We start from the raw sequence: 11,740 nt of genomic DNA, 5'->3' as shown, positions 1-11,740 counted from the left end.
GGACCTCTGCATTAGAAATTATAAAATATTTCTGTGACAAATATAAAAAAGACAAAAATAAATGAGGTGGTATCCTATGTTCATGTAGTGGAATATTCTACATATTTAAAGGTGTCTGTTTGTTCCAAACTGACCTATAGAGTCAATGCTACTTTGATCATAATCCAAATTGTTGTGTATGTATAAATTAACATTCTAAAATGTATAAGAAAATGTGAGGAATTAAAGTAACCAACACAATCTCAAAGAGGGAGAAAATTTGATAGATTTACTCTACTTATAGTGTGATTATCTTTAAACCAAAAGTAATTAATTTAATGTGGTTGATTGAAGGATGAAGGATGAATTCAGTCTAACCAATACAAGAATAGAGAAAGAGATCAACAGAATGGCATAGAGTCCTGAAACAAATCTTCCATGTGTTTAGTAACTGATTTACAACAAAGTTTCTGTTACCAATCAAAGGGGAAAGGTAGTCTTTTCAAAATATGGAGCTGAGTCAACTGAATTCTAAAATATGAAATTTGACCCCTCCCAACACCTTAGATTATAGATCAATACAATCAAAATAGATCATGATGTAAAAAGTAGAATCATCAGTCTTCTTGAAATAAAAAGGGGAATATCTTCATGATCTTGGGATAAGCAAATATTTTTAAATTGGGACAAAAAATCACTATGAAATAAATGTTTTGTTGTTCATTGAATTACACTACTTATGTACTACAGAGGAAAGCTACTGATTGGGAGCAGAGATTTACAATACATATATTTGTGAAGAAGCTTGTATCCAAGATATATAAATAATGCATACTATACTATATGAAAAGGAAAAATGTACAGTTTTTTTTTTAAAAAAAGACAAAAGACTTAACCAAATACTTCACGAAAGAGAATAAAATCAGTGCTATATATATGCAGAGGTGCTCAACATCATTAGTCATCAAAGACAAGTTTAAAGCCACAAAAAGTATACAAAGACATACTCGCCAACAGAATAGCTAAAATTAAAAATACAATTTCGAAGTTGCTGAGGTTTTAGACCATCTGGCAGTCTTTTATATTGCTATTAAATGTCTGAATATGCACATCTACAATTTTGCAATATCTGCTAAAGCTAATCATATGTGTACTCTTTGACTAAGCAATTATACCCTTGAGTATGTGTCCAACAAAAGCAGGTGCTTATGTCCACTTAAAGTCATGTAAAAATGTTCACAGCAGATTTATTATGATAGCCAAAAGCTGGAAAGAACCCAAAGCCCATTAGCAGGAAAATGAGCAAATAAATTATAAGATATTTATATAATGAATACAATTCTGCAATAAAAAAGAATAAATAACCAAAACAGTAAGAGAAGACCTAAGTAACAAGAATGGAATAAATATTCATGAATATAATGATACAAAATTTTAAAGATACAATTTCTCTCCAAATTGATCTATAAATTCAATGTATTTTATTGTAAAATCCTAAAAGATTTTCTTTGGATTAAATAGACAAGCTGATCATAAGATTTATATAAAAGAGTATATTGCCAAGATAAGTAAATGACACTGGCAGGTCCTCAGATTTTAAGTCTAGTAAAGCTAGACTTATAAGTCTTCCATCATATAGACTTGTATGGGTGAAAGAATAAGCAAATGAAGCAATTGAACAGAATAGGAAACACAGAAATGTACCCATAAACATATGAAAATGTCATGACAGTTGGTATTACTAATCAAAAAGAAAAAGACACATTAATCATAATGTTAACCACAAATACTATGATGAATGATAGTATTAATCGAAACACTATGGGTGATGTAGCTTTTATTGATTAGTAATGCCAACTATGGTTATAATATTGGTTATTGATATGAAAAATAAAATTAGTCATATCTCACATTACAATTAAATTAAATTCCAGATACATGAAAGACCTAGATCTTTTTTTTTTTTTTTTTTTTTTTAGACAGAATCTCACTCTGTCACCAGGCTGGAGTACAGTGGCACGATCTTGGCTCACTGCAACCTCTGCCTCCCGAGTTCAAGTGATTCTCCTGCCTCAGTCTCCCGAGCATCTGAGACTACAGGTGCGTGCCAACACACCCAGCTGATTTTTGTTTTTATTAGAGACAGGGTTTCACCATGTTGGCCAGGATGATCTTGAACTCTTGACCTCATGATCCACCTGCCTTAGCCTCTCAAAGTGCTGGGATTACAGGAGTGAGCCACTGTGCCCAGCCCTAATGCTAGATCTTTAAAACTTTTTGAAGAACATATTGAAAATATACTTATGATTTCAGGAAGGAGATGGTGACAAAATAAGACACAAAGAGCAAAATCGATAATCAAAAAGTTGTTACATTTACATTAAACTTTCTGTTCCACAAAAGATCATAAACAAAGATAAAAGACAAACCACAAACTGAAAAATGATATTTGCAACTCAAATCCATTCAATAGAAATATGGGCAAACATTATGACCAAAACAATTTACAGTAGAGAAACATCAAACTCCAATCATCATATTCAAAGATGCTTTACTTCATTAGTAATCAAAGAAATGGAAATTAAATAAAAAATAGAATACCGGTTCTGGGCTTCCCACTTGTACGTCCTTAACCCCAGATTGGCAAATAAGTAAAGTCTGTTAATGCAAATAGTATCACAAACATGAAGCAAGATATCTGTGACATCATATAAAAATACTGAGATTTGGTACTGGTATAGACCTTTTGGAGAATGATTTGACAATATCTAGCAAATTTAAATATGTACATAGTTTTCAACTCACAAATTTCACTTCTAGATATATATCCTAGAGAAATTCTCACGTTTATGCACATGATGATATACACAAGATTAATCACTGCAGCATTGTTCATAATGCTGAAAATTTAGGCAGCAATCTAAATATTCATTAAAGCATGTATAAACATTTTTTCTATATTTTATACACTGGAATACCACAAAGAAATTAAAATACATGAATGTAAGTCTATGTACTACGGATAAATCAAATTAAAATAATGTTGAATGGTGACTAGTTTTAGAATGATATATACAGTCTGATAACATATATAAAATGGCATGAAAAATAATATTGCATAATATTTATAGACACATAATTATGTAGGAATGGTACAAAAGCATACGTAAGATTTCTAACATCAATTTCCAGAAAACAGTTATTTTGGGAGAGGAGACAGTGATTTAAATATTAAACCCTCCTTTAAAGGAGGTTCTATTTTATCTCTAATATTACCTAAAATACTGATTTAAATCATGCATGATAAAGTATGAAGACCTAATAAGATTTGATGATAGTAATTGTCTTTTCATTACTATAAATGCCTCAATTTTCTAAATAATTTATACTTAAAATATCTAAAACTGAGCACTGGCCAGGACCCTAGTAATTTGTGAAGTTTCATTATAATTGAAAAATATCTTAAGAAGAATTTTCACTGAATTTTACCAGTATTTCTTACTTGAAGAAGATTATTTCTATAGAATAAACTCATTTATAAGTTTTTTAATAGTGATTTCTTAGTTTCTTTTTGAGAGTTAAGAAACACTCCATTGCTATGAAATACATTCAAATAGAAATGTCACTGTCACACAAATGCATAAAATCCGTAACAAAATTGAAACTAAATTCTCTGTACTCTCAGATGAGTTATCTTTCCACTGAATCAAAATTGCCTTTTATTAAAAAAAGAAACTTTACATATGAAATATGGAAAAGAGAACAAAAAATCATAATAATACTATCTTTTGTGATTGGCATTATGAATTATAATAATATGAGACATTCCACAATTTGTTCAAAGCCCTGACAACACAACATTATCTTGTTTAATCATGAGGCACTGCTAAAGGTTGAAAGTGTAGGTAATTTGGGTCCATTACTTCCCTTCATTATCTCTTCTGCTGCTTCTTTTTTTACTGATCACTGTATGACAGAAAGAAAAAAAATTGGTGAACTAGAAAAAAATAAAACCAAAATTGGTGAACTAGAAGTTGTATGAAACACTTGGTTTCACAAGAGATTGTCTAAAAACGAACATGTTAATAATATGTGCCAAATCTTGCTTTTACTACTAAAGTTTATGTGGTTTCCAGTAGAGATTCCAAAATATGAGAAGACATGAAACAGTATTAGGTTTATTAATTTCAATTTTTATTTTAAATAAAAGGGAAAATACGCTTTGCCAGGCTGTCCGAACATCCTGATTCAGTCACAGTAACATCTCCAGGGATGCTGTCTGAAGCTAGCATAGAGAAAAACCTATTTAGTTCCCTTTTTGGCTCTTAACTTGGACATAAAAGTTTTCTACCCTGTGCTAGAATAGAATTGAGCACCACCTCTCGTGATATTGACTCAGAGGTAGTCAAGAAACTGAACAAATTGATAACAAAAGCTCTCTTTCTCTCTCTCTTCTATTTTTCCCTTTAGTATTAGTCCATGAAAGGGATTTATTTTATGTTTCTCTCTTGCAGAAATCCTGGACTCACAAATCATTTATCCTTGTTAACAGCTGTAGTTTCTACACCACAGTATAACTCAGGACATTAAAGGTACTACAGACAACTCAATGTATGCAAACCACAATGACTAACCCTGGAACCCTGGAAAGAATGTACACAGCAGCAGGAGCCTACAGAAGACTGCAAGAAGATGGGGAAATGCAGAAATGAAATATACAATGAAACAAAGTAAAATCTAAATGGATACCTGAGATGAGTAATGAAATTTTCATTGCCATTTTTGGATCAACTCTCATAACTAATCTCCAAGGTAATGCAAACTAAGTTAGAAGAAAGCTTTTCTGAGTCCATCAGGGTCCCAAGAAGCAAACTGAAGGCCCACTGTGTGTAGGCACTGGTTTTCTGCACCACACCCTGGCTCACTGCCTTCTCCAAGCCCTCCAAAGACTGTTGGTTTAGGCATCTAGGAGAAAACATTGCAGAGACTTGTATGTCCCAACATCATGCTATTTGAAATATTATTTTTCTCAGAAAAGCCTTGGAAGGAGATCTGATTTAACCAGATAGGTACTGGGTTAGTAACACAATATATAGTAGCTCCCCCAATGAAGAAGAAATGTATTCTGGTGTTCAGAATACACACTTAGGCTATTACTCAGGTTCTGCCACGTGCTAGCTTTGTGGAGACTGTGGTTAGTAATATGTATATTGTATATACATACACAGTACAAAGACAAGTTCCTTAATCTCTCTCTATGAAATGTTTATAGGCTCTCACTGCATAAATTAGTATGTAACAGCCTCCAATAAACATTTCCCATCTGAGGGCTCTCTGATTTTTGGCTCAGGATCATAGACCATTATTCTATTAATACCTGGGTAATTTTCAGAGTTTCATATCTCAAAAAAAAGAAAAAGAAAAAACAAAATTTCAAAGCAAGATAGGATATTTTGCAAATAAGCAGACATCTTACATCATTCTCTTTGCTTCTGTATTCCTTGACGAATAAGATAATTATTAATTTGTCGGTATATAGCCTTAAGTTACTTATTTTCTCTACTTAGTAGGAGGATTGCATTTAGTGGAACTTTCTGAAGAATTTCATACTTTCGAACAGTTCATTTTTCTTGATTTTTCTCCACCCTAATTTTCTTAACTTTCTTAATATTCTTATGTCTCTGTTTATCTCCTTGAAAATTCTAAGTATCCATCATGATTTCTTTTTGTTCTCTCACTTCTTTAAAAAAAATTAGTTTCCTTCATTGATCGTCCTCAAGGTTTATCATCAACCATTTTCCATTCTCTACCATATTCCTCTCAATCTTTTTGAATCATTAGCCTCTTTCAAAAATCTGTTGAAATGATGAACTCTTTTAGAGAAGTGTGAGGACTGGGGGTAGGGGGCGTATTCACAAATTTTACATATCAATTCGAGGGCCTTATTGACCTCCCTGCTTTATGCCTGCTGATAGACAAACACCTGCTCTCCAACTTCAATATCTAATCTGTGTTAATTGTCCCAAATCTTCATTTTTAATTCTCAGTCTCTATCCAGTACTCCAGACCCATATGTACAACCAACTAGTAAATGTGTCCATTTGGAAATTCCATAAACACCTCAAACTCAACATACCTAAACTAAACATATCTTCTTCCCATCTAAATCTTGTCTTTTCTGCCTTGTTGTCTGACACAGTAAATATCACCATCCACTGAAGTATCTAAGGTTAAAATCTTGGTGACCCTAGACTTTTCCTTCTCCCTCATTTTCTACAATTTTTCACTAAGTCCTGCAAATCTCAAAATTCTTTTTGCAATGGTCATTGATCAGATCCCAATAACTTCCTGCCCATATTAGTGACATAGACTACTAAAATAATGTTTAATTACATAATTAATAAACAAATACTTTCTCCTTGTAAAAAATCCAAATAACATAAAAGTACAAATGGTGAATTTTCTCTTTCCATAGCACATCCTAATTCTCTCCTTCCACATATATATCCACTGTTAAGCATTCGGTGTATATCCCTTTAGTTCTTATTCCTTTATATCTGCATACATGTATATATGGATGATAAGACATAAGGTTTGAGTATTTCTTTACACATATGGGAACATGCTGTATTAGTTTGTTTCCATACTGCTGATAAAGACATACCCAAGACTGGGCAATTTATAAAAGAAAGAGATTTATTGGACTTACAGTTCCACTTGGCTGGGGAGACCTCACAATCATGGTGGAAGGCAAAGCGGAGCAAGTCACATCTTTCATGGATGGCAGCAGGCAAAGAGAAAGCTCATGCAGTTAAACTCCTGTTTTTAAAACCATCATATCTCGTTCACTATCACAAGTACAGCACGGGAAAGACCTGCCCCCATGATTCAATAATCTCCCAGCTGGTCCCTGCCACAACATGTGGGAATTATGGGAGCTATAAGATGAGATTTGGGTGGGGACACAGAGTTAAACCATACTGCATGCTTTACATCATAGTCTCTCACTTAATCCTTTTCACTTAATAAAAGATTTGGAGAGATTTCTATTTAAGTATGTGTATATATGTGATATTTTTAATGGCTACTTAGTATTCCATTATAAAGATGTAGATTATATGATTTAACCATTCCCTTTTGATGAGAATGTAGCTTGTTTCCTGTTTTTATTATGCCCCACTGTCATCCTTGTGGATGTGTGAGTATACTTTCAAAGGTGAGATTCCTAGCAGTGGATGTCAGAGACTCCTATCTGCCCTCTCTACCTCTAGTCTCAATCCTCTTCAATCCTCCTTCATTTATTCACCAACACTCAACAACTCTCTGAGCATCTACTGTTATCAGACCCTATGATGGGTATTTGGTAATAAAAGGACTAGTTGACACAGCTGTTGCTTCCAGGGAGTCCAAAATAAAATAGAAGAGAGACAGACATAGTATAATAGTGCAGTATGTTTTATATATATATATGTGTGTGTGTGTGTATATATATGTGTGTGTGTGTATATGTGTGTGTGTATATATATGGTGTGTGTGTATATATATATGGTGTATTATATATGGTGTATAATATATATAATATATATATATAGTGCAGTATAAAGTACAGTATAATAAGGCTGAAATAGAAATATGTACAAGGTACTCTCTCAGAGGACATTTTTAAAAAATCACCTCGGTCGGGCGCAGTGGCTCACACCTGTAATCCGAGCACTTTGGGAGGCTGAGGTGGGTGGATCACCTGAGGTCGGGAGTTCAAGACTAGCCTGACCAACATGGAGAAACCCTGTCTCTACTAAAAATACAAAACTAGCCAGGCGGGTGGTTCATGCCTGCAATCCCAGCTACTCAGGAGGCTGAGGCAAGAGAACCGCTTGAACCCAGGGGGTGGAGGTTGCAGTGAGCTGAGATTGTGCCACTGCACTCCATCCTGGGCAACAAGAGTGAAACTCTGTCAAAAAAAAAAAAAGAAAAGAAAAAATATTACCTCATTCTGGGAGCAATGAGGAAGTAGGAGAGATGAATGTAAAGGAGATTCCTAGACACCTCTTGAAGGTTGGAATTGGCTTGCAGAAATGATGGGACTTTCCAACAGAAGGAAAAGTCTGTGATTTATTGATTGGGTATCAATGTGTGTCATGCTCTGTTCTGGGCACAGAATTACAGGCGTGAACAACACAGAAAAGGCCCCACTTTCATGCAGCTTTCTTTCTACTGGGGGGAAGGAGATTAATTCAAACACAAACAAGAAAGTGTATGATACAAATTCAAATTATGATAAGTTGTTAGGGGAAAACTATTGAGAGACAGAGTCAATAAAGGCTTTTCTTCAGAAGGTTACATTTGCCTTGAGACCTGAGTTGTAAGGAGCCATCACAACAAAATATTGGAGAAGAGGGGCTAAGCAGAGGGAACAACATGTGCAATGACTTTGAAGAAGGAATGGGCCAGACGTATTACAGTAATGAGAAAAAGGCCAGTTTTAGAGTTAACAGGGAGATTGGTGGCTATGGACTAAATGTTTATGTCCCTTCAAAATTCATATGTAGAAACCAAATCTCCAATGTGATGGTGTGTAAAGATGGGATTTTTGTGAGTTAATTAGATCATAAGGGTGGAACCTCCATGATGGGATTAGTGTTCTTATAATAAAAGACACACGAGACAGCATGCTTTCTCTCCCTAGCCCATGTTAGAATACAGGCAACCATCTGTGAACCAACAGGAGGACCCTCACTGACAACCTGACCATGCTACCACCATGATGTCAAAATTCCAGCCTGCAGAATTGTGAGAAATAAATATTTGTTGTTTAAGCCACCCAGTCTATGGTATTTGGTTATAGCAGCCCAAACTAAGATAGTGCTACATTCAGGAACTGCAAGCATTTATGTGTGGCTAGAACCACAGCCTGGCAGAGAGAACCCTTCATGACCCTGTTTCCACCCTGGCTCCACCTCTGCCCACTTTTCACATGATCTTTAAGCTCCAAACACATAGCATAATTTTAGTTACCCGAAACACTACCTTTTCTCTTGCCTTTGCTCATTCTGTTTCCACTGCCTGGAATGACCGTCCTTGCCTTGCTAACTCCAATTTTCCCTTCTTGGCTCAGCTCAGGCAGCTGGAATCCTTCCCCAGTCCTCCCTGGCTGTGTTAGTAAGCAACCCTCTTTATAGCAGAGTAGCTTGTGCACAAATAACCCTTGTGGTTAATTGTGCTTCCCTGAAGGCAGGGCTTATTTAACTTGCACTTATGTCCATAGAGTTGGCATAGAACCTGACACTTAGTGGATGAGGCTGCTGATTGGGGTTGATACCTGGCCTATCTCCCAAAGGCTTTACTTCCTCTAGTTCATCTGAGTTATGAGTCCTATCTCACAATCCTTCCTGTAGACATCCAAAGAGTCTCATTATTTTTCCTGTCTCTGATCATAGCAACACTTTAGCAGGAGTTCTTTGAGTGTGTCTCAACACACATTATGCTTTGAGAATTCTATGTATATATTATAGGATTAATTCATTCTGAATATGCAGCTTCTCTAAGCTTGTAGGCCTTAGTTTTTGTATTTCTTTTCTTTTTCTTTCATTTTGCACTTTTCAGAAAGATAATAAAAACAACTTTGGTTTTCAAATTTTTTGAATGAAAATAATTGCATATATTTATAGGGTACAAGGTGTTTTATACATGTACACATTTTGGGATAATTAAATCAAACTAAGTGACATAGACATCACCTTACATACTTATCATTTTTTTGTGGTGACTACATTTAAAATGTACTCCCTTGGCAATTTTTCAGCATACAATATATTATTATTAACTACAGTCACCATGCCATGTAGTAGATCTCAAATACTTATCCTCCTGTCTACGTGACCAACATCCCTCCATTCCCCACTACCCTCCAGCCCAAATAACGTTCCTTGTGTTTTCATGTATTATGTGCCAGCCCACTGGCTAAGTCTTTTCCTGTTACCTTATTGAATCCTCAAAGTACCACTAAGAAGTAGTTGTCTCCAACATGTAAATAGGAACCTGAGGCTCAAGCAAATAAAAAAGCTAAGTTACAATTGGGACCCAGGTCAGTCTGATTGCCTCCTTCAGTGACAAAACAAGGAGCTATGTCTGAAGTCAAAAAGTCTCTTTATTTTTGTTTTTTAAAAATTCTTAATTTAGTACTTGTAAAATGAGAACATTAACACAAATAATAAACACAATCTTGATGTAAAATTTTCCAAGATTGAATCATTGAAAAACTAGGGAGATTTGGAAAAGAATAGAATTGACATTATGTAACAACAAATTAATTTTCCTATCTCAAAATTTCATCTGTAAATACAGACCAGAGCTAAGTGCCAAACTGAGCGACAAACCATTACAGACCAAAAGAATATTTTTTCCTATAACTCACAATAAAATGTAAACATGACTATAAATACTGCTCATCATGATGAGTGCTTAGGGATTCTTTATTACACGTGGGAGGAGCAGTCATCTTGATAAATGTCTAGAGTTGGATTCCATTTGAGAAGTACTTCTTGTTCCAGAAAAAAAAATCTTCACATTGTTACCATTTTTTTTGATCCTAAGTAACACTGTAAAGAGAGTATCTTACAATTTGTTCCATTCAAAATCTCCTCTGAGAGATTTTGAGCAACACATGCCATTGATCAAGAATTTCAACATTGCTCTTTCCAGCCAGCGCCGAGCGATGGGCATTTCTCGGGACAACTGGCACAAGCGCCGCAAAACCGGGGGCAAGAGAAAGCCCTACCACAAGAAGTGGAAGTATGAGTTGGGGCGCCCGGCTGCCAACACCAAGATTGGCCCCCACCGCATCCACACAGTCTGTGTGCGGGGAGGTAACAAGAAATACCGTGCCCTGAGGCTGGATGTAGGGAATTTCTCCCGGGGCTCAGAGTGTTGTACTCGTAAAACAAGGATCATCGATGTTGTCTACAATGCATCTAATAATGAGCTGGTCCGTACCAAGACTCTGGTGAAGAATTGCATGGTGCTTATCGACAGCACACCGTACCGACAGTGGTAGGAGGCCCAGGGGGGCCGCAAGAAGGGAGCCAAGCTGACTCCTGAGGAAGAAGAGATTTTAAACAAAAAATGATCTAAAAAAATTCAGAAGAAATATGATGAAAGGAAAAAGAATGCCAAAATCAGCAGTCTCCTGGAGGAGTTCCAGCAGGGCAAGCTTCTTGAGTGCATTGCTTCCAGGCTGGGACAGGGTGGCCGAGCAGATGGTTATGTACTAGAGGGCAAAGAGTTGGAGTTCTATCTTAGGAAAATCAAAGCCCGGAAAGGCAAATAAATCCTCGTTTTGTCTTCACCCGTGTAACAAAGGTATTTATTGTTCTGTTAAAAAAAAAAAAAAAAAAAAAAGAATTTCAACATTACTTATAGTATCCATGGAGGACTTTTCATTTTGCAAAATGCATTTCCATTTCACAGATCTTTTTGAAGTACACAAAGCCTGTCTCAAACACAAAGTCAAGCAAACCATGACCTCCATTCTCCAACTAGATCCTAGAAACTTAAAGTTTTATTAAAGATCACTACCAAAGGAGGTGAACATGATTTGAATATTCTGTATAAAAGTTGGCCACGTATTATAAGTTGTTTCTTTTATAGGACCAATTTTCTGAGGACTTTAAGGAAAAAATATTTGGCACTTATGAAATAAGACAAAGTTGCTATAAAGACAACATCCCAAGACTATTTGGAAATTTAGTTTCAACTATTTATC

At 35.4% G+C, this 11,740-nt stretch overlaps 1 pseudogene; it reads left to right on the top strand.

The window, feature by feature from the left end:
• Positions 1 to 10,672: 10,672 nt before the first annotated feature.
• On the top strand, positions 10,673 to 11,323 carry LOC105475980 (small ribosomal subunit protein eS8 pseudogene; annotated as a pseudogene).
• The last annotated feature ends 417 nt before the right edge of the window (positions 11,324 to 11,740 follow it).

This window comes from Macaca nemestrina, chromosome 8 (assembly GCF_043159975.1).
Source record: "Macaca nemestrina isolate mMacNem1 chromosome 8, mMacNem.hap1, whole genome shotgun sequence".
Lineage (NCBI taxonomy): Eukaryota > Metazoa > Chordata > Mammalia > Primates > Cercopithecidae > Macaca > Macaca nemestrina.
The sequence above is the reverse complement of the archived record's forward strand: the minus strand, read 5'-3'. Positions and strand labels throughout refer to the sequence as shown.